Here is a 26,321-nt window from a genome sequence, read left to right as displayed (position 1 = left end):
AAAGCAATTGGACTCCCCAATTGGATTCCTGTGTCCAGTTAAAAGTCCAGAAACCAGATGGACTCCCCAATTCGATTCCGTAGTCCAACTGCAAGTTCAGAGGCCAATTGGGCTGTCCAATCGGAATTAGGGAAACTGGTTGTGTTCCCCAAGGGGTCTTCCTCAGTCCAATTGGGTCCACATGGCTTCGAATTGGGTTAACTTGGGTCGAATTGAAAATATCAATTGGACCGAATGATTTTTTTTTTTGACTGGGTTGTAAATGCCTTATCACTTGTATCATAGGAAAGCGCCACACCTGACTTTCTTGCGCCAAAACGAAAACTGTGCCTCTTTTGTCCTCACAACAGCTAACCAGAGTTTGGAAATCTTCCTGGCTATTTGCTAACAGTAGAATATCGTGGAGAGGTTGCTCAAGAACCTGTTCGCCTTAACTGTGCAACAGATTATAACCTAGATTACTCTCTTATAGAATTCTTTCCATATTTTTCACATAAGGCATAACCATTAGCAATGATAGAGCACAACCTTGCCTTAATTATTTACGTACCTCAACAGTTGTTCTTTTATCCCTTTCCTTGTATTTTCAACTTTATTATCGCACTATATTTCCTGCAGGAAATCATCTGGCTCGTTACAGATAGCTTCGTTTTTTAACATGTTCCAGTGGAGTTCTCTGCTCACATTGTCGTATGCACTGCTGATGTCTAAAAAAGGGTCACTACATAGGTCTATTTTCTGTCTTAGCTATATCTATGCATTCGGTAAACAGGAACAGGCTGTCATACACGCGGCTTTTCCTTCTGAACCCGTTCAGAGGTTCTCCGAATATCTTATGACTCTACCCATGAGTGCGTTTTTAATTTCAGCGCCTGGATTGCCATCTTGTATACTATGGATGACGTCGTAAACGGTGTGAAATATTTTATGCGCATCCTATCTCCTTTTCCTTTATAAATAACATTCATTTTGCCTGTCGCCTGCTGTGTGGACTTTGCTTATTTGTTGGGACGGTCTCCAATGCTCTTAAATATGTTTCCCTGTTTCTAAGGCCAAACTGATTCACCTTGATTGGGATTTCGTCTCCTCCTTCGGATATGCATTTAAGAATATTTGCTTCCACCTTTTTCCTGTTAAGACTGGTCAGTTCTAAGCTGCTTTCTATTATGCTGTCCTGTGTTCCTCTCTCATTTGGGGAGATTACACTACTGCGCTCCAAAATGACTCAACTATAAATGTTGTAATGTAGTTCGCAGCACGGTCTTGCTCTCAGAAATTTCCCTCGTCATCTTGAATCTGTTCCTGCTTTCTTTGATTCATTTTATGGAGTCAGCTGACGTGGTCCCAGAATTTTTTTGGCTTCTTTTTAGTTGCATCATGCACATCAGCCAGCCAGAGGTCACTGGACTGCTTCATTTTAGCCTGGACGAGGACCTACACTTTCTGTTTCTTTTGTTGATCAGATTCCCATTTTTGGTGCATATTCTCTTGAGATAACTACGCCTTCTGTGCTTCTTATGTGTTCCCTTGAAACCAGCCATCAATGTTCAATGGCCTCCTTAATTTCCTTATTCACCTGTTCATAGCTTCCTCTTTCCCTTACTGTGGTGCCGATTATACTTCTTTCATTATAGTACTGATGAGTAGTTTTAACTGATTATAATCCCACTTTTTCATGAGGCCTTTCTCAATTTTTTCTTCTCTGCCTGCTGCTGTTAGCGCTATTTGTTTGTCATTTATTTTGTCTTTTCTGCATTTCTCTTTTGATCAGGGCTCCCAACTGCAGACTAATACACGTAACATCAATTCCCTGGAGTGTAGTCCCCCTCTTTGTCACTTTCCATTTTTGGAAGATTGCTATAGATTCCGTGCTGTAGGTTCACTGGCGTAGCTTCCATTCTGTTTCAGCTTCCTCTGTGTGCTTCTACTTTTTCATATATATAACAGTGGAGTGGGTAACACAAGTCGCTCACTACAAATGCCACGGATGATCGCCATGTCTTCCAAGGCAATTAAGTGCAGTGCATTTTGAAGGACATGAGAATAAGAACTTCTTTTGCTGGTTCACATATCTGATACCATTTTACGTGCCTACTAAAATCGATATTATATTAGCTTGAGAAAGAGCGACTCATTTAATTTTCAAAGATGCATGCTAATGAAGATAACAGGGTGGCGCATATTTCTGTAACACGTCTTGCTGGGAGTTAAATTTAAGAGCCTTCTTAATCATTTTCCTCTGGTGAGAAGTGAGGAGTAGCTATGAATGTTAGCACCATTTTTTTTTTCTTTCAGAGAACATCGAACTTTGTGTGCAAACCAGTAGCTGTTCTGCACCCTTGCCAGACTTCTCTTTATTTGACAGTTGACAGTTGAATATTTGACAGTTGACTTCAGCATGACAGCCCTTGTCCAGAATCATACTAATGAACGTCTTATAGGAAAGACACATCATAACAATCATCACTGTGAGTAACCGGGTAAAGTTAGAACTGCCCGATCTTAGGTTGAAGCAATGTCACTCTTGGTTAAAGAGCCATACCTTCCACCACTTCCAATCTGGAACTAACTGAAACTCGCTAGATTTGTTTCCTGCATGTTTCTCAGCTTTGTGGTGCCCCAAACTAAAAGGCATATTTTTTTCCGCCTCGTCTGCATGTCTAAAAAAATGTAAAAGATATCCACACTGGCAAACCATGAATCAACTAGCACAAAACTTTGCCAAGAATTGTACCGAGAAACAAAATGATAAGTTCGGCTTGTAATTAACTCTCTTAGATGTATAGGCAGTCACATTTCCACAAATCAGAATAATGCGAGGGAAACAAATATGATAATGAGATCAGATAATTAGGTCATAATTACGCCAACTATAAAGCGTGCTCAAACTCTAAAAATACTGCCAAAAATATTTTGACTCAATATTAATTATTTCCACTTGCACCAGGAGGGGACTATATAGAACCGTATATCGAGAAGGTAGACGAATGGTTGGACGACGCAAGCAGAGACGAGAATAGCATTTCACATAATACCGTTCATTCATCTGGATCCCCCACATGAATGACAGAATATACTACTTTTTGAAACATCCAGATTTTTTACTTGAGAAAACGCCCACCACTCCTGCACTTGCACACACATGACATGTCTCAGAATTAGTCACGCCAAGAAGTCAGTGGGGGCGGCGAAAGCACTGCAAGCAAGGTGCTCAAACTGCTACGTCTTTTCCTGGTACAGGTCCTGCTGCTGTCAAGTACGCATGCACCTTCGCAGACTATCGCCAAGCTTCATCAAGCCACAAGAGAAGAATTTGTCATCAAAGATAGCACATCGGGCAGCACCATCGCCGTGGGGACGCCACAGGTGCATGGATATCGGATGTTGTCGACCGTGACGTCATCGACCCTAGGCCCTATAAATTCGGCATCGCACCCGTCCGTCTTCAGTGGGCGCGGCGAAAGCGCTGCAAGCAAGGTGGCCAAAATGCTACGTCTTTTCCTGGTACAGGTTAGTTATGTTTGCACCATACGATCTGACGATCGGTATCTTGTTCTCTTGCCGTGCCCATGCACATGTCTAAACTGTGCCTATAGATGCTATTGCTCATGTATGCTGCTTATTTGTGGAGATATAGAGATGAATCCAGGCCCAACAGTTGATGAAATGTTTCAGACACTCATTGAGGGGCAGAAAGACATTAGGCTTTGTTTAGAGGCTACAGAAAGGGCACTGGGCAATTTTGGTGACCGCTTAAATAACATAGAAGCGAACGTAAAAGAGCTGCGGATGAAAACAGATGAAATTGAAAACATAAGCACAGCTTTGAACGGTGTGCAGGATGCACTTGCATGGCATCAAGCCAGGCTTGAAGATCTAGAAGATAGAAGTCGGAGGTCAAACTTGATTGTTTTTGGCGTACAGGAAGATCCTATTGAATCAGAGTCGGATTTGCGCAGGAAAGTTATTGATGATGTTTTTCCGCTAAATTGGGAGTGCAGTGTTCATCTGTAGCTCGAATTCATAGAATGGGGAAAAGTTCTTCTAATCGCCCTGTCATAATGTACTTTCAGGACTATAGGGAAAAGCAAGCAGTCTGGAGCTATGTGTCTAAACTAAAAGGAGAAAACATTAGAATCGATAATGACTATTGCGCGGAAACGTTGTGCGAACGCAAGCATCTTTGGCAGAGTGCAAAACCTGAAAAAAAGGCTGGAAGTAAGGTTTCCTTGATTTATGACAAGTTGAAGGTTGATGGGCGGTACTATGAATGGGATGCTGTTCTAAACTCTAGGAGACTGATAGAACGCAACATCACATCTTTATCTGAAAGTTGATGGCCAGATACGTCTGATGTGCGGTTAGTTTCTCTGAATGCAAGAAGCGTTATAAACAAAACAGAAAAGCTGGGAGAATGTTTTCTCTCTTTGGATCTGCACGTGTGCGTCATAACTGAAACCTGGCTACATGAGCAAATCAGTGACGATGACATTGTCCCACCAAGTTATCGGTTATATCGGCGGGACCGAGGATCTAGAGGGGGTGGTGTTGCTGTTGTTGTTAAATCCTGTGTCGATGTTGACGTCGAAAGCCAGACTGCTGAGCATGAAAGCCTTTTTTTGAAAATCAAAGTGAAGGAAACAGCATTTCATTTGTGTGCAGTTTATCGTGCTCCAGATGCTGATGAAAGCTTCTTGAGTAAATGGTATGATCGATTGTTGTCATTACAAAACAAGAATGTGATTGTAACGGGTGACTTTAATTTGCCTTTATTAAATTGGAACAATCTGTCTTTTGGATTATCGCATACGAGCGATATTATCCTTGATGTTATGCTTGCTCTTGGTCTTGATCACGGAGATAGAAGCATTTAGGAGGCGAAACTCGCCTCTCTCCCGCTGCCGCGGAGAGTCACATGCGCTGTCTGCTTCCTTCGACCGCCGCCGGATGCCGCCCTCGTCAGGTTACCGTTCCCGAGGACGACGCGCGCTCGCGCCGTCGCGTGCATTTCCGTGCTTCCGCGGGAGAGCATATTTGAGCGGCCAACATTTTCTTCGCAAATGTCATGCTGCCCTGAGTTATCGTGCGGTAAAACGTGGCAATTTACATTGCCACTGTTGATGTGCCTGCGGCTCGGCGCTCTTCCACTTACTGGTGGGCAGTGCCGCGAGCGATGGCTGCCCTTTTTACTCACGTCGTGAAGGAAATTCGTTGGATACTCATGAAGCATGCGAAGGATATTAGCTTTCTGTGCTTACCTTCAGGGACTTAGGAACCACGATAAAGAGGCATGCAGCAAAGCTTGCTGAAGAAGTAAAAAGATGAAGAGGTGCATATGCTCCTGGCGCAAGCATCGGTCATAATTAAGGCAACACGTACATCATAGCTTGCTGATTCGCGTGTCCTCTTCAGTCGGAACAAATCACTGGGGAACAAGTCACTGGGAGCCTTGAAGAAGATGACGCTTTCTTTGCAGGACTTGTATCCGCTATTGCAGTTCGGAACAAAGCACTTACGTCCCATCGTATGCTACAGCGAGGCAGGAAGGCGTACCGGGTCCACGGAGATAGACCAGGACTCGAGCGCGAGCACTCTACCACGTCGGTCACACTGCTTCTGGAGACTAGAGCACACGACCCCACCCGCTGTTCCGAGGGTGTTAAGTGTTACAGAGTATTCCTCATTTATTTATTTTTTCTTGGTTTCTTGCCTTCCTCCACTTTGTGTCCGAAGCTGCTAAAAGATTTGGCGGAGCTCCTCTGCAGGGAGTTGGGGGAGTTTCCCAGCCGTCACTCTGCACAAGCAGGGCTGTCTTCCTCGCCGTTCTCAAGACAGTCTGACCGGGGCAGCGACGCATTGCGTTAGCCCATTTTGACCCGAATAGCCAAATAGAAGAGCCTGACGTCTCAGGCATGGCTAGCTACAATGGACCGCTCCACAACAAGATGAAAGAGGCCGCTCGGTGACACGAAGCCGTATCGATACGTGCAGTGCCCAATTAGCGGTGACAGCGTTGTGATTCCCTTGCAGCTAAAGAGGCAGGGGAGATAAGGAACCAGCTGGGTTCGTCCATCGTGGGATTCAACCCGCCTTACAGGGAAAGTACAGCATTTGGAAGCCCGCTTCAGAGTCCCTCTGACCGCAGGGGATGAAAAGGGAGCGGTGCAATGCTTAACAAAAAATTGTGAGCCCCTCTGTGGGCTGGCTAGTTTAGCCACAGCTAGGAAGCACGACGTCTACAACTACTTAGCCGCTGTTCTCCGTGCAAGCTGGCTGGAATGGTAACATTCTTGATACCCCAACAGTGGCCCCAGACCACAAACGGAGGGGTTTCCTGTAACACCCTGCCAATATGTTCACGCACTGCTTTTTATTTTCACGCTCCGCCGTCCCGAAACCGCGCCACGCACCGCGCAGCGCGGTACCTTGCGCTGCCCAAGCGGGCACCGCGCGTGAGCGCCATCTACCGCGCGCCACGGAAACCGACCTCCCTTCCTCTCCTCCTCTGTGACGTTTTCTGGTCGCCCGCGCCGGCCGCGGGGCCATGTAGTTGCGCCTCCTAAAAGCCTTCTATCTCCGTGGTCTTGATCAAATAGTTACTGAATATACTCGCGAAACATCAATTCTTGACCTCCTGGTCATTACCGAAAGATTTAGAGAAGGAACAGTTACAATTTAACCTGGTATATCTGACCATAAGTTAGTTTTTTTTCCTGGAAAGTTGAAAAATCAAAAACACACGTGCTTGATATCGCTACAGTTAAGGAATTTAGTCGAGCTGACGATGTGGCGATTATTGACTATATTGAAGAAAATCTTGTGATTACATGTGATGTGGAAAGCTCTTGGCAACGGTTCGCTAATGTGCTTAGGCACTGCATTAAAGATTACGTTCCACACAGAAAAACATGTAAAAAGCGGAAACATCCATGGATTACTCGTGAAATTATACACATTAAGCGTAGACTTAAGAGATATCGTAAAAAGCATGGGACGTCATCGCCGCTGTTTAAAGACATCAAACATGACCTGTTATCAAAAGTGAGCAGCGCCAGGACTAAATATTTTTCACACACTTTAGCAGAGTTTCTAAAGTCTGATCCGCAGAAATTTTGGCGCCACTTGAGTAAACCCAAAGATGCACTTACCAAAATAAAAGTTAGTGACACGATCATCACGCACGCTGCCGAAATAGCTGAGAATTTTAATCAGTATTATGAGGTGTTTTCAGAATTAGATGAATATGAAATAAAAGCAGCGGCTGCATCAGAGGAGGGCATTGAAGTGACTCGTGAGGGTGTCCTGGCGATGCTCTTGAAACTGGACACTAAAAAATCTGCTGGACCCAATGGTCCTCCGAATGCATTTTTGAGGCGATATGCAGAACAAATATCAGGTTCCCTCACAGACATCTTTAAACTATCATTAGCATGCGGAAAACTTCCTTCAGATTGAGAAATAGCACGTGTGGTTCCTGTATATAAAAAAGGTGGTCGATTGTCAGTTTCAAATTATCGGCCGGTTTCCATAACATGCAGTTGCTGTAAGATGTTGGAGCATATTGTAGCCGGATACCTGCAAAAGTTCCTGAGTGATCATAATTTTCTGTCTGATTGTCAGCGCGGGTTTAGGCATGGGTTATCTACAGTTACTCAGACTGTTCTGGCTGTGCAGGACTTTGCGCAGGTGCTTGATATGTCCGGGCAAACGGACGTGGTTTTTTTTATTTCAGTAAGGCTTTTGATAAGGTGCCACATGGAAAACTTCTCTATAAGATGGAATGTATGGGTGTGCCTTTTTTTATCATTCAATGGATTCAAGCCTACCTTACAGACAGACGGCAATATGTGGAAATTAATAAGACCGCTTCAAGTGTTGTTAGTGTTCATTCTGGAGTTCCCCAGGGAAGTGTGCTTGGGCCATTGTTGCCACATGGCAAACTTCTCTATAAGATGGAATGTATAGGTGTGCCTTTTTTTATCATTCAATGGATTCAAACCTACCTTACAGACAGACGGCAATATGTGGAAATTAATAAGACCGCTTCAAGTGTTGTTAGTGTTCATTCTGGAGTTCCCCAAGGAAGTGTGCTTGGGCCATTGTTGTTTTTAATATATGTCAATGATTTAGTTACGGTTGTCCCTGAAGATGTTTCTGTTAAGTTATTCGCAGATGACTGTGTAGTGTATAAACAAATTTCATCCGAACATGACCTCAGCTCTGAACAAAAAGCAGTTTTTGCCATTGAAGACTGGTGTCTTAAATGGGCTATGGAACTTAATAGTGCAAAAACTGTTGTCTTACGTATAACTAGAAAAAAGTCTCCTAGTTTACTGCCTTACCTTATTCTCGGTGATAGGATTTTGGAAGTTGAGAAATATAAATATTTAGGTGTAACACTCGACAGTAAGTTAAAATGGTAATCACACATTACTAATATGTCTACAGCCGGATTGCGAAAGCTATGGGTTTTACGAAGAAAGCTAAAAACTGCCCCAGCACACATGAAAAAATTGGCTTACGAAACTTGTGTGCCGTCTTTACTTGAATATGCTTCAGTCGTGTGGGACCCGTACACAAAAAAGGACATAATGGTCCTTGAAAAAGTCAAGAGGAAAGCGGTTAGGTTTATATACGGAAAATACAAAAGAGAAGACTCTCCCTCGCAGTTAATTATGTCAAATAACATTCCTACACTAGAAATCCGCCGAAAGATTAATAGATATTTATTCTTGTTTAATAGTTGAACAGGTATAAATAAACTGAAGCTTCCGGAGTGCATTAAGCGTCCTCTAGTGAGAAGGACTCGGAACGTTCATGAACATTCACTTACCCCCCTTTTCGCCAAAACTAACAGTTTTAAATACAGTTTTTTCCCTAGAACAGTGCAAGATTGGAATTCATTACCGGAATCTGTTTTTTTCTCGCAAAATTTTTCTGATGCGTTAAATTGTCTACTTACCTGCTAATATTGCTTATATGTATGTTTTGTATCCGTGTGCTGCTAATATTGTATAAGTTTATTCTTTTGGTTTTATTCCTTGGTATCCATGCGCTGCTAACATTGTATAAGTTTATTCTTTTGGTTTCATTCTTTGGTATCCGTGTGCTGCTAATATTGAATAATTTTATTCTGTTTTGTTCTGTAACAATGTAAGTTCACTCCTGCTTGGGCCATGCAGTGGCCTGTAATATTATAAAATAAATAAATAAATAAGTATGGTGCTGTCTGCCACTGCTGCTGTGGGGCGTGCCAGTTGCCACTGACTATTTGCTCCACAGCCACTGTGCTTCTAGCTCGTGTGTCCTTCGATTCCACAGTTCTCATATGCAAAAATGTGCTCACTGTGCTACAGTTACTATAGTGGACGCTTGATGGTCCATTCTGCAGCAGCACTTTTAACCAGACAATTCGTAGCATAAACTAGCAGAAAGCTAAACACAAGCTATTTGGATAGTGTATGCAGTACACTTTTCTTCGAGATTTGCAATGAAGCATCTTAAATAAGCATTCTACGGATTCTACATTTTATTGCGACCTGGGGAACTAGATTAAATTTGATATAAACATCCGGCAACAATCACCTTTGACCACTGATTTCTAAATATTTGCAACAATTTGTAAAGAAAACAAAATTCCTTTAGTTTTTACTGCAAAATAATCACAATATGATCTAAAGCTTGCATAACAATTTTTGTTTGTTTTCAGAAAATACTGGCCACCCTGTGACAATCTCAAAATCTGGCAACATAAAAATAATAAATAAAGCTCGGTGTGCGCTTACAATCATTTTAATGTTTTGCCAAAAAAAGGAAGAAAAAGGTGCAACTGTCTTAGACTACAATATCGGAGGTTACTTGCGGAGTAAACCTACACGTTCTCCCTCACTTCAAAAGTCAGGGGGCACTGCAAAAGAGATGAGGAGAAAACAAAACTGTACTATATGCAATACTAGTAAATATTGGCACAAGAGATCCCTGAAATATAAAAACTGGTTGTAATTATAAGAAAAATGCATTCTCAGTGGAGAGAGGGATTGAAAAAATTTGGAGCAGAGGTTGAAGGGAAGCCGCCAGAAGAAACCTCAACTGGCTCAACCACGCCGTGAGGGAAGGGGTGGAGGACTCTGGATTATTTTCGACTGCGTACCTCGCACTTTGGTTTCATAAAATGAAAATGGCTTTCTGGAAGTTTGAGCAATACAAGCCCACTGCATAGATCAGGCATCGAAGATAACCTCTGCAAAATACTAGAGCCATGCTTGCCGTGAACAGCTGTAAAATTCAAATCAAATCCTGTGCGTTGTTTCCGTCGAGAAGCAGTTTATGCTATGGATTGTGCATTCAAGGTGGTGCTGCAGCCCGGACCGTCAAGCGTCGACTGTAGTAACTGTAGTAACGTGAGCACAGTCTCTCTTGTGAGAACTCCGAACTCGACGGACACCTCAGCTAGAAGTGCGGTGGCTGTGGAGAAAAATGTCAATGTCAACTGGCATGCCCAGTAGCAGCAGTGGCAGACAGCACCATACTCCTTCACTGACTATTTCTCAGACATGTGATGTGTCTGCGCGTGCAAGGGTGGTGGGCATTTTCTCATATAAAAAATCTGGAGGTGTGAAAAAGTAGTATATTCTGTCATTCATGGTAGGGATCCAGATGAATAGGTGGTCGAATGTGAAACGCTATTCTCGTCTCTGTTTGTGTCGTTCAGCCAGTCCTGTGCCTTGCCGATTCACGGCTCTAAATAGTGCTCTCCTGGCGCAAGTGAAAATTTTATCATGCCAAAATATTTCCGGCAAATCTTTAATTGTTTGAGTGCATTTGAAAGTCAGCCTAAGTATGAACTAATTATCTGATCTCGTTATCATTTTTGTTTCCTTCATATTATGGTCACTCGTATAAATGTGACAGCCTATACATCTAAGGGTGCTAGTTAGGAGCCGAACTTATCATTTTTTTTCTAGGTGCTATTTTTCGCAACGTATATCGGTAGTTGTTTCATTGTTTGCCAGTGTGTATTTTTTTACATTATTTTAGTCAAGCCGGTGAGGGAGGAACAAATATGCCTTCTGGCTTGGTGCAGCTGAAAGCTAGGAAACACTCAGGGAGCAAATCTAGCCTTTTTCAGTTAGTTCCAGATTGGATGGGGTGGAGGGCTCGGCTCATTACCAAGAGTGACAATTACTTCATCCTAAGAGTCGGGCAGTTCTGACTTTACCCGGGTACTCTCATTGATGATTGTTACGATGTGTCTTTTCTAGTAGACGTTCATTAATATGTTTCTCGACAAGGGCAACGTTGTGTGGAAGTGAACTGTGAAAAATTAATTCATATATATTTTTCGAATTTGAACCAAAATGGAAGTTTGACAAGGTTGCAGATCAGCTACTGGTTTGCACATAAAGTTTGAAGTTCTCTTAAAGAAGAAAAAATTGCGCTAACATTCGTAGGTATTCTACACTTCCCGCCCGAGGAAAAGGATTAAGAAGGACCTTAATTGCAACTGCCATCAAGACATTTGTTACTGAGATATGCGCTACCCCGTTTTTAAAGGCGGAAGCATTTAATGCTCATCATTGTGAGCAGGAGTTGTCGACAGAAATGTTATGCTTTTCAATTGGTCGCTACATCATAGTGTGCAAATTTCAAACGAGGCCAATTGTACTTTGGCTAGTAACCATCCAACCAATTAAAGGGATGGTATAGTGATGCTCCAAGTAAAATAAATAAATAAATAAAACTGAGTAGGAAATTGGCCTAGTTGGGGAATTGAAAAAAGGTCTCCGGAGTGCAAGATGAGCATGCTAACCACTCCGCCTTGCCAGCTCGTTGGTATGGAATGAACAAAGGTACGTCTAGTGAGTACGGTGTCTTCGCTCACTACCATCTTCCTCCCTACCCTTATGGCAAGGCTCAGGTTTCTGCTGAGATATGCGAGACAGATTCATTTCCTTTCCTCAAAAACCAATAAACCGACAAGCATGACGTAGAGTAGAGCCGAACGGGTGGTGGTGTTCTATGGAGTCCTTGGCAGCGTTCCAAGACGCTGTCGCGTTCTACTGTTAGAGGTGAAGCTTTACATCTTAACCACACATCAGTGACACAAGCAGCAACACCGTGCTTAAGGCTTTCGCCTCACCATAATTTATGTCAAGAAAGCGCCCCCCTCGATTTTTTTCGCTAGCGTACATCTGTGAAAATTAATTTAGTTGCTCTTTTTCAAGCATCTATAGTAATCATTTTAGTAGGCACGTCAAATGATATCAGATCTATGAATCACCAAATGAAGTTCTTATTCTCATGTTCTTCAAAATGCACTGCACTTAAGTGCCTTGGACGGCATGGCCATGATCCGTGGCACTTGTAGTGAGCGTCTTGTGTTACGCACTCCGCCATTATCTATAGAAAAAGTACAAGCACACAGGAAGGTGGAACAGAACCTGGGCTATGCCAGCGAATATTCCCTTTAGCCTCCCTCACCCTTTTTACTGAGTGTACTGCCATTGCCAGACGATTTGCAGCAGCAGTAAACATTACAACAGTGTGAAGGCCTTGTTCGCTTCTTTTGAAAAGCTCTTTTGCGTTGTACACCTTATTTGATACACAAATATTTCACCCATAATGTAGACATCAAGAAAAGGCCTTGCTGATTAATAAAAGAAAGTACGAGAGTTGGTAAGAATTCACCACAGTGCAGCAGTGCAGAAATCGCACATAAATGAGCAATTAACTTTGTTTCTTGCTTTTGTGTGAGCTTTCACTTGGTTTCTGCTTTTTCTTTTGAAGTGAAGCTGTCTGCTCGTGGAAGGTGCGCTTACCCTTCTCCAAAAATCACTTGAAGCCATCCCTTATCCCTTCCACACCGTATTCATCACCAGCTTTTCTGTACATAACCACAAATGGCTGAGCACCTTGACATCAACTTGGACTTGTGTTCGAGGTTCTACCCAGGTCCCATCGGCGCTGATAAGCATAAGCCAACAAATGTAATAACTCCTCAAAATTTCCCCATAATATCCTCCAGGAGAGTTGGAATCTCACAAAAAACTGCTCTGAATTGCTGCGTGGAGCACATGTGACCTTCTTCATTATATTTCTTTTTGTAGCTGCTCATTCTAAGACACCCTTCAAAGAATAGGGAACTGCCTTTTGAATTATCATAGAACGATTCCTTCCTGATCTACCTCTTACAGTAATGATGTAGTTCTATGCTATGCTTCTTTTCTATTGAATTAATCTAGTTTTTATAATCTGCGGTTTTTTACGTCTCGTTTATTGCTGTTTATTTCTTCGTCCTTGTGTCCAGGATAGTTACAGGATAGGTTAGTAGTTCTTCTCTGCCTTTGTGAGTCAACCCTCTTTGCTTTTAATCTTGACTTAACTGCTTCCCTCAAGCACAGAATCGCATTTACTAAAGATAATCCCGGCGCCATTATTCCTTTATAAATTCGTACCTCCTAGTACTACATTTGTTGTACACCCAAAATGCCCTATGCTTCATTATTTCAGCATCTCTTAAACCATTTGTGCATCACTTGTATCATTGGAAAGTGCCACGCCTGAATTATTTGTTTGAAAACTTGTGAGCTGTCACATTCACTTAGTCCAAGTTGCTTTCCTGCTTCTCACTACATGCTTATTGCATTCTCTTGATTATGCACATTTTCGGAAAAACAAAATCAGCTTCAACTATATCTCTTGTTGTGAAAACTTTTCTACCTAGCAACATCATTCACGGAAAGGACATCAGCATGATTGTACGAGATGTGAGCAGAAGGGTGCAAAGTGGACATATACTTTTGAGTGAAATGACCTGCCAAAAAGAATGTGATATTTCCGAAGATGGTTCTATGAAACTATTAAGGTGCTACCGTAGTACAACTATTCTTCGGTATGAAGACAGCTCATGCAACTGAAAACAGCTCGCGCATTTAAGCATTTACCCCTCCTTTTTATGTCCTTTCTGCTGTGCTATCTTCCCGTGAATAAAAGTGACCAATTGGCTTGCGACTGTACCTGTGTAGCAAAATTGTCATTGTGGCATTAACGTGTTGTAGTGACATCATCAACAAGAAGAAATTAAGTGTTTTGCTAATTGGTTTTCTTTTTTACACTTCATTCACATTCATCAGACCAGTAGTCTGATTCAGTAAGGTGTTTACAATGCATAGTTGGTCAGTCAAAAGGGCATTCAGCTTGGTATGCTAAGCCCTGTATTCCTCCATTTTGCCCATGTTGTTTACATACTTAAGCACACACATGAAAGTGTTTCAGGGAATAGAAATAGCATTCAGCTACTATAACAACAGAGGCATTGTATCTGCTGCTTTTGTTTTCCTTGGGCCTCATGCATATCGTGATCACTCGGCCTCATTAGATTACGTTGAGAACAATATGAAAGAAGAAAATGCGCTCCCCTCATTGAGCTTGCATGTGTGTGGCTAATATTCATGCAGGTATGAGCCGGCATCACCCAGTGCTCTTCATTCACACCTGCAGGCTTATCCTGCTGCTGCACCGAGAGTCCAGCCAGGAGCAGGCCAAGAAGTTCACACCAGTTGAGTGGCTCTGGAAGACACCCGAGGTGTGCTGCGACAGGTGGCACCATTATGCGTTCTTCATCAACTTCCCTGAGGTTAGCATCCTTGGCTGCAATCTGCACTACGTAATCCGTGTACTATCCCTTTAGCTGTGCGTTGCATTGTGGGGGTCAATTGTGGTGATAAGAACATCAAGTACCTGGTCATGGAATATAGAAACGTGACTATAATTGGGAGTATATGTTCCAAGTTGATACATTATCTCCTACTGGGTAGGGCACACAAATAGATCAGTCCAGGGGAAGATGATAAGCTGGCAGTTAATTAGTTCAGACTGGTTTATTGCAGTATTCTTAGAACAATTATTGCAATAGTGAACAGCTCTAATTCCAATAGCACTCACTCTAAAGAACGGTTTAAATAAAGCTGGTATGTGTAGGGTTGGTTGGTGCCCAGCTAGTGCTGAGTGAAGGAGCACTGATCATTACTAGAAACATTGCATTTAGTATCAAATGTCTTGAGTTGGAACTAAACAGTGCCCAATTAGCCCTTAACGAGTTCAGAATGCACTTGGTACAGCTTGATCTACTGTAGCTTTGGATGTTATGTGGACATTCCACAGATGTCTGTGGTCAGTTGGGTTTTCTGGACAAGCATTTTTTGGGTATTTCAGTGGGACATGGCTCATGCCTTTTAATTCCAGAACTAGTTCAGGCATTTGCATTTTCCTACACTTCCTTTCTGAATGGCAGTATCATTTTGGTTCTGTGGGATGCAAGCGTCACTCTGTGTCGATGGACGGCCCTTTAAGGTGACGGCTAACAACCTGGAAATTGTAGATTACTGGCCTCTTCACCAGACCAAGAACATCCACACCACATTTGTTGTAGGAGTGTTGGGTTGGGTTTATGGGGTTTAACGTCCCAAAGCGACTAAGGCTATGAGAGACGCCGTAGTGAAGGGCTCCGGAAATTTCGACCACCTGGGGTTCTTTAACGTGCACTGACATCGCACAGTACACGGGCCTCTAGAATTTCTCCTCCAAAGAAATTCTAGCCGCCGCGGCCGGGATCGAACCCGCGTCTTTCGGGTCAGCAGCCGAGCACCATAGCCACTGAGCCACCGCGGCGGCTGTTGTAGGAGTGTGCTGGCAAGGTATGCTGCCTGTTTTACACTCACAGCCTTAGCGGCTTCCAACAGTGTCTGCTGTAAAGAACATGTTATGTGCACCCACTGAAGGAAATAAAGCTTCTCTGCAACTTGCTGTAGATTTCCCTGCATGAGCTGAAGTGTAAGGATATAAACAAAGAAAAAGTTACCTGAAATAACGTGAGGTATAACAATATGCTACAGATTAGTTTATTAGAATTTTTTGCTGCTTTGTTCTATGTCAGTAAACTAGGAGCAGTCATACTACTGCTGGCCTGTTGCTAACATGCCATTTGTGTATGCATTAAGGTAGCATTGCTTGTTTCATTTTGGTCCTCTGCAACCTTAAAACTCAACATTCACTTTACATCTCTCGCTTAAGAGCTGACTCATTAATTTTTTATTATATTGAATTCTTGACAGATCAAGAGGTCTAAATAAGCTTACTTATGGTAGGGAATATGTTGTTAATGACATCCTAGTCGAAATCAAGAGAAAGAAATGGGCTTGGGCAGAGCATGTAATGCAAAGGCACGATAACTGATGGTCCTTTAGGGCATTGGAGTGGATTCCAAAAGAAAGGAAGCGTAGCGGGGGGGAGGGGGGGGGGGGCAGAAAATTAGGTGGGCAGATGAGATGAAGTTTGCGGGGAAAAGATGGCCACAGCTAGCTGCCACAGGGCAGGACTAATTGGAGAGTTTTGGGAGAGGCCTTTGTCTTGCAGTTTACATAGGCAGGCTGATGATGATGGCATTGATGTTGTTACCATTTTGACAAAATAGAGCCACATCTAAAGCTTGCTAATCTGGCATGCTTCCTAAAGTTGTATCTTGAGAAATATCTTCCTCTAGGCCGGAACAAAAATTACGTTCTTCACATTGACCCATTTAGTATGTTTAGAGGGACCAGAAATCACAACAGGTTGGTGAGCGTTTTCAGATGTTTGGTGCAAAATTGGTGATAAGCAGCGCCAGTGTTTTCTAATCCCATGATGTGAAGCCAACTCTGCTGCCTAAATTTAGCTGGTCATGCGGGGCCTAGCCACATGCATTCCTTGGTGGGCCTATGAAGCGTGCTGTAGATCACTGAAGAGGCAGAATACAGCAGCCGCTACGTTGACTTCACGCAAATGCAACCAAGGACAACAAGATGGGATTCCACTTCCGCAGCTATTGATGGGCCTGTCTGTGTTGAGGGAGTGTACGGAATCTCCTGATGTGCTTTCCTGCCTGCATCCCTGCAAGGAGTGGCTTGACATTCCCCCTGCAGATTCACAGGCTGCTGGAATGGCAAGTGGCAGATATTTACTGTATGTGGTCTCTTTATTGCTGTCAGCACCATGAATTCTACCAGTAAATAGAGTTGGTTTCCATGGCCTGCGGCAGAGGGTGTGTCCTATGCTCAGTGATCCGGCTTCATGGCAGATGTCTTCCTTGCTGTGTTTCGGGGACTGAGATCTAGATGTCGTTGAAGAAGGTATTGTCACATAGTTTGGCTTGCATACATCGAAAGGCCCAGCTGCTTTATTCTAGTGCCATACAAAGAAGGTGCTCATGTAACAGTGAGATTTTCATGAAAGTGTATGCCTTGCTAGGAGCTTGGCCTTTTCTGCTTTCTTGAATAAGATAAGGTGGAACAGGGCTGATTTCACATCCCCAGCACTTACTGTGCCAGTCCTTGCAGATCCAATGACAGGATCTTGGATTGCTGTTTGTGCAACCGAAACAAGCTCCATTAAAGGCCACTGGCAGCCACACGAACACAGACTGATTGGACACTGGCACTGTTTTGTTTTGGAGGCAGCTATTCACAGCATCTGCTGCTCAGTGTGGTCAACTGCACAGCGAAATTTGAAGTATTCTGACTCCTGGGATTGGCGCTCTTTGTGCATTAAAGAAAGTTCTGCCTGTTGGTTTGTGCTGGTATTTTTTGCAATGCCTTCGGAATGCATCGTTCATTTGAGGCTTGGAAGAGCAGACTAGCTGTGAGAGCGGTGATTGCACGGTACTGTTATGGCAAGTGAAGTTCTCATTAGCACCAGACAACATTAAGCTGCCAACTATAGGCATTCCATGCTTGTGCATCTGCTATTAGCAACAAGAATGGCAATTCTTACCTTGTGATTGCATGTTTCTGGCCACTCTTTTCATGGTGTTCTTGCAGGAAGCTACCTCTGATTCCGAGCAGCAAAGTCACAGTGGCAGCTCGGGACCAGGACACCCTCGAAGATCTCGTGTTCCGTGTGGCCTATGTCAATTCGCGCGACTTCCCCTCATCTGGTCATCGTACTGTTTCTGTGGCCACTACTGTCATGTAAGTATTGTGTCGATGTCCAAATTGTGTGTCAAATAGGTACGCAGGGGAAGTCTGCAGGTATTCAGGGATAATCCATGGATATCCGGAATCGGTGCCTTCTTGATGTCCAGTGTGTGCATGTGGGATGTGGGTTTTCGGGAACACTGGATGTTTTTTGTGAAGCCAGAATTTGGAGTTGGTACATGTAGTTTGAAAATATATTGGATCCTTTCGATCAAACTACATAAATAGATGTTCACTGTGCTGTTCTTTTTGAGTTCAGCCAGTATGGGGCCACAAACATATTTCAAATGTTTCTCATTGGCTGGCATGCCATATAGAGCTCACCCAGCAGAAGGGCTCATGGGCCTGTAAACAGTCCAAAGGTGGCAGTAGATAACTTGCACATTGCACCTGGTTTTAGCTCGCAAGCTGTCCTTAGTCCAGGTAAAGTGTTGCAGTTAATCAAGTTAATGAGAACTTTTCTTGAGCAGCAGCTAGGTCATTGTGGACTAGGACAGCACATCAGAGGCCCTAAATGGAGCCTAGTCATTGCATGTTAAATGAACATTGTTATTCTGTACTAAAATGAAGGCATTTTGAATTTGATACACTCATTGAGTGCTGTTAATTTCATTCTTTGGTGTTCTCACTATGGATTGAATATTAGCATCGGGAGAGAGGAAGATAAACACGTGATAATTCTCTAACTATGGCAGCAGTGCTGTACAGCCACTGCCTTTTCAGTATTTAGCGTTCTCCATTCTGGACCACAGAGGAGAGAAAATGGCAAAAAGACTAATTGTCACTTTCACCTACGTCACAAGTGAAGTGGCTCATTCCAACACATAGTAATGGGGTTCTAAAATACATTGAGCCAGCTTCACAGTATTGTCAAATGCCCAAGTAAAGGTGAAGTACCTAGCTTTTGATGCAGAAAATGCAGACGTGGTCATGTGTTTTGTAACATAAATGGTGTTGACGCTGTTCCTGTGACTACAGCACACACAGTTGTCAAGTGCTGGCAAACTTATTCAGCACTTTGTCTTCCTCTGACTGCTGGCCAGCAATGCTATTTCCTGATTAATGCACTATGTGGCAAAGCCAACTTAATGACTTTTGAAAGGGGTCTGTTCTAGAGCACATGCTGTATATATCTGCTTGTCTGTTTTGCGGTCAATACTGTAGTGAGGTGCAGTGTCGGAGGGGTGAACTCCGTGACACAAATCGTACACTTGCATGCACCCCACACACACCTATTTTGTGTTAATTCCTCTCATGTAATGCTGCACACTTTGTGCATTGTGTGGACCGCTGGGAATAAGCTTTTCCTTCAGGGTAGCCTTGTTGCGTTCCATGAGATTATTGGCATGTTTCTCTGACGTGTTCTGTCTGTACGAAGTGCTGACTCTTCTCATGGCATTGGTTCTAATTTTTTTATCATCATTCCTTCCCCCCCCCCGGTGCAGCAATGGAGAAGCACAGAAGGTTTGAACTGCCAAGCATCACCATTAATGGGACACCCAACCTGGCACACGAGTACGAGCCTTTCAAGCAGTGCATCGAGTTGTTTGCCTCAGTCTTCCAACAGCTAATCTGCCAAGAGCTCTCTGATTTGCATCTAATATCGACTTAACTTCTCCCCCTAAGCACAGATTCACATTTCTGAAAGGAAGACTCGGCGCCATTATTCCTTTCTAAATGCATACCTCTTAGTACTATATTTGTTTTACATCCATAATGCTTCATGTTTCATTATCTCAGTATCTCTTAAGCCTTTTAGCCTTAGAGACTGCTCGGGCTTTTCTGTACATATCTCTCCTTTGTTTATCCGTATCCCAATATATTTATGTCTGGATGCTAATAGTACTTTATGGCCTTGTCTTAACCCAGTCAAAAAAAAAAAAACCACTGGATTCCAATTCAAAATTGCCAGTTGGAACCAATTAAATATTTTGAAATGTGTTTTCAACACCATTGGAGAATACCAATTGGAAAAAACCATTTTGACCACTCGAAGTGGCCGACACCAAATGGTCAGCTCCAATTGGGCAGGCACCAAGGGGTCCACCCCAATTGAAAGACCTCATTTGGTCTGATCCAGTAGACATTCCTCGGCCAGTTTGATTCGAGTGGTATAGAACTAAGTGGATTTTCTCCCAGGATCTTAAGACGCTGTGCTTTAGTGCTAACATTTGTACATGTCAATTGAAATTGTGATAATTCCAAGCCTTTAGGGAACTGAAGACAAACAAATCTGCAATATCACATAAAAGGAACACAGACACAGTCAATATATATGCATAAGGCATACTTTTGCTCACACTTATATACCCCATTCATGAGGCACTGCTCCTGGAGCCAGTGGCACTTGTCCGTTGAGCAAAGTTATTTCATTGATTAATGCCCGCAGTGACAGTTCAAATGATTAAATTAATGCAGTACATAAAGCCGCTCAAATCTTTTTACTAAGACCTCATAATTTCCCCGTTTTGTGTTCATAGAGAGCAATATTCTGATTGCAATCAAGGCAGTCGTTGGTTTCCAATTGGTTTTTTCCAAATGGAAATTTTTCAGCCGTGCATCTTCAACCACCTGGAGCACCGAGTTGGACCTTCCTGCTCGGCTCACTAGCAGTATGCTATGGACTGTCCATTTAGAGCAAGGCACTAACTCTATTACCTGGCTAGTGGACTAGCCACATGGTAATTGAGGAATCAACTCTGCCTTTGCACAATTTGACCATTAGTTTGGAACACAGCTGGGGGACAAACTGGGCAGTCCAGGCGAAAATGATGAAACCAATGGAGTCCTGGGGACCAGTTGGATAATTCAGCTGAAATGGCAGAGCAAACTGAAAGCTGAGAGACCAAAGTGGTCTGGTCAGTTGGAATCAGAGAAAGCAATTGGACTCCCCAATTGGATTCCTGTGTCCAGTTAAAAGTCCAGAAACCAGATGGACTCCCCAATTCGATTCCGTAGTCCAACTGCAAGTTCAGAGGCCAATTGGGCTGTCCAATCGGAATTAGGGAAACTGGTTGGGTTCCCCAAGGGGTCTTCCTCAGTCCAGTTGGGTCCACAGGGCTTCGAATTGGGTTAAATTGGGTCGAATTGAAAATATCAATTGGACCGAATGATTTTTTTTTTGACTGGGCTGTAAATGCCTGATCACTTGTATCATAGGAAAGCGCCACACCTGACTTTCTTGTGCCAAAACGAAAACTGTGCCTCTTTTGTCCTCACAACAGCTAACCAGAGTTTGGAAATCTTCCTGGCTATTTGCTAACAGTAGAATATCGTGGAGAGGTTGCTCAAGAACCTGTTCGCCTTAACTGTGCAACAGATTATAACCTAGATTACTCTCTTATAGAATTCTTTCCATATTTTTCACATAAGGCATAACCATTAGCAATGATAGAGCACAACCTTGCCTTAATTATTTACGTACCTCAACAGTTGTTCTTTTATCCCTTTCCTTGTATTTTCAACTTTATTATCGCACTATATTTCCTGCAGGAAATCATCTGGCTCGTTACAGATAGCTTCGTTTTTTAACATGTTCCAGTGGAGTTCTCTGCTCACATTGTCGTATGCACTGCTGATGTCTAAAAAAGGGTCACTACATAGGTCTATTTTCTGTCTTAGCTATATCTATGCATTCGGTAAGCAGGAACAGGCTGTCATACACGCGGCTTTTCCTTCTGAACCCGTTCAGAGGTTCTCCGAATATCTTATGACTCTACCCATGAGTGCGTTTTTAATTTCAGCGCCTGGATTGCCATCTTGTATACTACGGATGACGTCGTAAACGGTGTGAAATATTTTATGCGCATCCTATCTCCTTTTCCTTTATAAATAACATTCATTTTGCCTGTCGCCTGCTGTGTGGACTTTGCTTATTTGTTGGGACGGTCTCCAATGCTCTTAAATATGTTTCCATGTTTCTAAGGCCAAACTGATTCACCTTGATTGGGATTTCGTCTCCTCCTTCGGATATGCATTTAAGAATATTTGCTTCCACCTTTTTCCTGTTAAGACTGGTCAGTTCTAAGCTGCTTTCTATTATGCTGTCCTGTGTTCCTCTCTCATTTGGGGAGATTACACTACTGCGCTCCAAAATGACTCAACTATAAATGTTGTAATGTAGTTCGCAGCACGGTCTTGCTCTCAGAAATTTCCCTCGTCATCTTGAATCTGTTCCTGCTTTCTTTGATTCATTTTATGGAGTCAGCTGACGTGGTCCCAGAATTTTTTTGGCTTCTTTTTAGTTGCATCATGCACATCAGCCAGCCAGAGGTCACTGGACTGCTTCATTTTAGCCTGGACGAGGACCTACCATTTCTGTTTCTTTTGTTGATCAGATTCCCATTTTTGGTGCATATTCTCTTGAGATAACTACGCCTTCTGTGCTTCTTATGTGTTCCCTTGAAACCAGCCATCAATGTTCAATGGCCTCCTTAATTTCCTTATTCACCTGTTCATAGCTTCCTCTTTCCCTTACTGTGGTGCCGATTATACTTCTTTCATTATAGTACTGATGAGTAGTTTTAACTGATTATAATCCCACTTTTTCATGAGGCCTTTCTCAATTTTTTCTTCTCTGCCTGCTGCTGTTAGCGCTATTTGTTTGTCATTTATTTTGTCTTTTCTGCATTTCTCTTTTGATCAGGGCTCCCAACTGCAGACTAATACACGTAACATCAATTCCCTGGAGTGTAGTCCCCCTCTTTGTCACTTTCCATTTTTGGAAGATTGCTATAGATTCCGTGCTGTAGATTCGCTGGCGTAGCTTCCATTCTGTTTCAGCTTCCTCTGTGTGCTTCTACTTTTTCATATATATAACAGTGGAGTGGGTAACACAAGTCGCTCACTACAAATGCCACGGATGATCGCCATGTCTTCCAAGGCAATTAAGTGCAGTGCATTTTGAAGGACATGAGAATAAGAACTTCTTTTGCTGGTTCACATATCTGATACCATTTTACGTGCCTACTAAAATCGATATTATATTAGCTTGAGAAAGAGCGACTCATTTAATTTTCAAAGATGCATGCTAATGAAGATAACAGGGTGGCGCATATTTCTGTAACACGTCTTGCTGGGAGTTAAATTTAAGAGCCTTCTTAATCATTTTCCTCTGGTCAGAAGTGAGGAGTAGCTATGAATGTTAGCACCATTTTTTTTTCTTTCAGAGAACATCGAACTTTGTGTGCAAACCAGTAGCTGTTCTGCACCCTTGCCAGACTTCTCTTTATTTGACAGTTGACAGTTGAATATTTGACAGTTGACTTCAGCATGACAGCCCTTGTCCAGAATCATACTAATGAACGTCTTATAGGAAAGACACATCATAACAATCATCACTGTGAGTAACCGGGTAAAGTTAGAACTGCCCGATCTTAGGTTGAAGCAATGTCACTCTTGGTTAAAGAGCCATACCTTCCACCACTTCCAATCTGGAACTAACTGAAACTCGCTAGATTTGTTTCCCGCATGTTTCTCATCTTTGTTGTGCCCCAAACTAAAAGGCATATTTTTTTCCGCCTCGTCTGCATGTCTAAAAAAATGTAAAAGATATCCACACTGGCAATCCATGAATCAACTAGCACAAAACTTTGCCAAGAATTGTACCGAGAAACAAAATGATAAGTTCGGCTTGTAATGAACTCTCTTAGATGTATAGGCAGTCACATTTCCACAAATCAGAATAATGCGAGGGAAACAAATATGATAACGAGATCAGATAATTAGGTCATAATTAGGCCAACTATAAAGCATGCTCAAACTCTAAAAATACTGCCAAAAATATTTTGACTCAATATTAATTATTTCCACTTGCACCAGGAGGGGACTATATAGAACCGTATATCGAGAAGGTAGACGAATGGTTGGACGACGCAAGCAGAGATGAGAATAGCATTTCACATAATACCGTTCATTCATCTGGATCCCCCACATGAATGAGAGAATATACTACTTCTTGAAACATCCAGATTTTTTACTTGAGAAAACGCCCACCACTCCTGCACTTGCACACACATGACATGTCTCAGAATTAGTCACGCTAAGAAGTCAGTGGGGGCGCCGAAAGCACTGCAAGCAAGGTGCTCAAACTGCTACGTCTTTTCCTGGTACAGGTCCTGCTGCCGTCAAGTACGCATGCACCTTCGCAGACTATCGCCAAGCTTCATCAAGCCACAACAGAAGAATTTGTCATCAAAGATAGCACATCGGGCAGCACCATCGCCGTGGGGACGCCACAGGTGCATGGATATCGGATGTTGTCGACCGTGACGTCATCGACCCTAGGCCCTATAAATTCGGCATCGCACCCGTCCGTCTTCAGTGGGCGCGGCGAAAGCGCTGCAAGCAAGGTGGTGAAAATGCTACGTCTTTTCCTGGTACAGGTTAGTTATGTTTGCACCATACGATCTGACGATCGGTATCTTGTTCTCTTGCCGTGCCCACACACGTCTAAACTGTGCCTATAGATGCTATTGCTCATGTATGCTGCTTATTTGTGGAGATATAGAGATGAATCCAGGCCCAACAGTTGATGAAATGTTTCAGACACTCATTGAGGGGCAGAAAGACATTAGGCTTTGTTTAGAGGCTACAGAAAGGGCACTGGGCAATTTTGGTGACCGCTTAAATAACATAGAAGCGAACGTAAAAGAGCTGCGGATGAAAACAGATGAAATTGAAAACATAAGCACAGCTTTGAACGGTGTGCAGGATGCACTTGCACGGCATCAAGCCAGGCTTGAAGATCTAGAAGATAGAAGTCTGAGGTCAAACTTGATTGTTTTTGGCGTACAGGAAGATCCTATTGAATCAGAGTCGGATTTGCGCAGGAAATTTTATTGATGACGTTTTTCCGCTAAATTGGGAGTGCAGTGTTCATCTGTAGCTCGAATTCATAGAATGGGGAAAAGTTCTTCTAATCACCCTGTCATAATGTACTTTCAGGACTATAGGGAAAAGCAAGCAGTCTGGAGCAATGTGTCTAAACTAAAAGGAGAAAACATTAGAATCGATAATGACTATTGCGCGGAAACGTTGTGCAAACGCAAGCATCTTTGGCAGAGTGCAAAACCTGAAAAAAAGGCTGGAAGTAAGGTTTCCATGATTTATGACAAGTTGAAGGTTGATGGGCGGTACTATGAATGGGATGCTGTTCTAAACTCTAGGAGACTGATAGAACGCAACACCACATCTTTATCTGAAAGTTGATGGCCAGATACGTCTGATGTGCGGTTAGTTTCTCTCAATGCAAGAAGTGTTATAAACAAAACAGAAAAGCTGGGAGAATGTTTTCTCTCTTTGGATCTGCACGTGTGCGTCATAACTGAAACCTGGCTACATGAGCAAATCAGTGACGATGACATTGTCCCACCAAGTTATCGGTTATATCGGCGGGACCGAGGATCTAGAGGGGGTGGTGTTGCTGTTGTTGTTAAATCCTGTGTCGATGTTGACGTCGAAAGCCAGACTGCTGAGCATGAAAGCCTTTTTTTGAAAATCAAAGTGAAGGAAACAGCGTTTCATTTGTGTGCAGTTTATCGTGCTCCAGATGCTGATGAAAGCTTCTTGAGTAAATTCTATGATCGATTGTTGTCGTTACAAAACAAGAATGTGATTGTAACGGGTGACTTTAATTTGCCTTTATTAAATTGGAACAATCTGTCTTTTGGATTATCGCATACCAGCGATATTATCCTTGATGTTATGCTTGCTCTTGGTCTTGATCAAATAGTTACTGAATGTACTTGCGAAACATCAATTCTTGACCTGCTGGTCATTACCGAAAGATTTAGAGAAGGAACAGTTACAATTGAACCTGGTATATCTGACCATAAGTTAGTTTTTTTTCCTCGAAAGTTGAAAAATCAAAAACACACGCGCTTGATATCGCTACAGTTAAGGAATTTAGTCGAGCTGACGATGTGGCGATTATTGACTATATTGACGAAAATCTTGTGATTACCTGTGATGTGGAAAGCTCTTGGCAACGAATCGCTAATGTGCTTAGGCACTGCATTAAAGATTACGTTCCACACAGGATAACATTTAAAAAGCGGAAACATCCATGGATTACTCGTGAAATTATACACATTAAGCGTAGACTTAAGAGATATCGTAAAAAGCATGGGACGTCAACGCCGCTGTTTAAACGCATCAAACATGACCTGTTATCAAAAGTGAGCAGCACCAGGACTAAATATTTTTCACACACTTTAGCAGAGTTTCTAATGTCTGTTCCGCAGAAATTTTGGCGACACTTGAGTAAACCCAAAGATGGACTTACCAAAGTAAAAGTTAGTGACCCGATCATCA

At 42.8% G+C, this 26,321-nt stretch overlaps 1 pseudogene; it reads left to right on the top strand.

Moving 5' to 3' along the window:
• LOC149355015 (calsyntenin-1-like) overlaps positions 1–26,321 on the top strand; it is a 489,555-nt pseudogene that overhangs the window by 405,384 nt on the left and 57,850 nt on the right.

The sequence above is a fragment of the Amblyomma mixtum genome, chromosome 3 (assembly GCF_055824585.1).
Source record: "Amblyomma mixtum isolate Tamu chromosome 3, ASM5582458v1, whole genome shotgun sequence".
In the NCBI taxonomy this organism is placed as follows: domain Eukaryota; kingdom Metazoa; phylum Arthropoda; class Arachnida; order Ixodida; family Ixodidae; genus Amblyomma; species Amblyomma mixtum.
Note: the sequence above shows the minus strand (reverse complement) of the source record. Positions and strands in the feature narration are given on the sequence as shown.